The sequence below is a fragment of the Syngnathus scovelli genome, chromosome 16, assembly GCF_024217435.2.
Source record: "Syngnathus scovelli strain Florida chromosome 16, RoL_Ssco_1.2, whole genome shotgun sequence".
Taxonomy (NCBI): Eukaryota; Metazoa; Chordata; class Actinopteri; order Syngnathiformes; family Syngnathidae; genus Syngnathus; species Syngnathus scovelli.
The window spans coordinates 13,540,001-13,541,995 of record NC_090862.1 but is presented as its reverse complement, the minus strand read 5'-3'; positions in this window follow the sequence as shown (position 1 = coordinate 13,541,995).

The window sequence follows — 1,995 nt, the reverse complement described above, 5'->3', positions numbered from 1 at the left end:
CGGGAGGCCGTGCGCACGAGCCAAGTGGCCGAAAATAGCCCCCGCCGAGCGGATCGGCTGTTTATAAGCACCGCGGAGGTGGTCGCGGCGCCTCATTCGACTTCCAGCGGCCGGCGAGCTCGCGCACCCGCCCGGCACATCCGGGAGGCCGTGCGCACGAGCCAAGTGGCCGAAAATAGCCCCCGCCGAGCGGATCGGCTGTTTATAAGCACCGCGGAGGTGGTCGCGGCGCCTCATTCGACTTCCAGCGGCCGGCGAGCTCGCGCACCCGCCCGGCACATCCGGGAGGCCGTGCGCACGAGCCAAGTGGCCGAAAATAGCCCCCGCCGAGCGGATCGGCTGTTTATAAGCACCGCGGAGGTGGTCGCGGCGCCTCATTCGACTTCCAGCGGCCAGCGAGCTCGCGCACCCGCCCGGCACATCCGGGAGGCCGTGCGCACGAGCCAAGTGGCCGAAAATAGCCCCCGCCGAGCGGATCGGCTGTTTATAAGCACCGCGGAGGTGGTCGCGGCGCCTCATTCGACTTCCAGCGGCCGGCGAGCTCGCGCACCCGCCCGGCACATCCGGGAGGCCGTGCAGACGAGCCAAGTGGCCGAAAATAGCCCCCGCCGAGCGGATCGGCTGTTTATAAGCACCGCGGAGGTGGTCGCGGCGCCTCATTCGACTTCCAGCGGCCGGCGAGCTCGCGCACCCGCCCGGCACATCCGGGAGGCCGTGCGCACGAGCCAAGTGGCCGAAAATAGCCCCCGCCGAGCGGATCGGCTGTTTATAAGCACCGCGGAGGTGGTCGCGGCGCCTCATTCGACTTCCAGCGGCCGGCGAGCCCGCGCACCCGCCCGGCACATCCGGGAGGCCGTGCGCCCGAGCCAAGTGGCCGAAAATAGCCCCCGCCGAGCGGATCGGCTGTTTATAAGCACCGCGGAGGTGGTCGCGGCGCCTCATTCGACTTCCAGCGGCCGGCGAGCTCGCGCACCCGCCCGGCACATCCGGGAGGCCGTGCGCACGAGCCAAGTGGCCGAAAATAGCCCCCGCCGAGCGGATCGGCTGTTTATAAGCACCGCGGAGGTGGTCGCGGCGCCTCATTCGACTTCCAGCGGCCGGCGAGCCCGCGCACCCGCCCGGCACATCCGGGAGGCCGTGCGCACGAGCCAAGTGGCCGAAAATAGCCCCCGCCGAGCGGATCGGCTGTTTATAAGCACCGCGGAGGTGGTCGCGGCGCCTCATTCGACTTCCAGCGGCCGGCGAGCTCGCGCACCCGCCCGGCACATCCGGGAGGCCGTGCGCACGAGCCAAGTGGCTGAAAATAGCCCCCGCCGAGCGGATCGGCTGTTTATAAGCACCGCGGAGGTGGTCGCGGCGCCTCATTCGACTTCCAGCGGCCGGCGAGCTCGCGCACCCGCCCGGCACATCCGGGAGGCCGTGCGCACGAGCCAAGTGGCCGAAAATAGCCCCCGCCGAGCGGATCGGCTGTTTATAAGCACCGCGGAGGTGGTCGCGGCGCCTCATTCGACTTCCAGCTGCCGGCGAGATCGCGCACCCGCCCGGCACATCCGGGAGGCCGTGCGCACGAGCCAAGTGGCCGAAAATAGCCCCCGCCGAGCGGATCGGCGGTTTATAAACACCGCGGAGGTGGTCGCGGCGCCTCATTCGACTTCCAGCGGGCCGCGCACTCGCGCACGCCGCCCGGTTCAAATTTTCTAAGTGCAACGCACAATGAGATGCATGAGAAACGGCCTTGGTTACCATCACATTTGAAGCGATGAATACGAAGTTAAATTTTATGACTCGGTGGATAAGTCGAGGTCGATTTTTTTCGGTCGATTTTGGATCGAAAAAGGTCGACCAATACACCGGCAAAAACGGTATATATACTTATTATAAATGTAGTATTTATTTATATTGATTTATTGTTTATTTATATATATAAAGGCAGGTCAGCAAAAATATTTCTGACGCGTAGCCGGTCCGTGGCGCAAGAAAGGTTGGGGACCACTA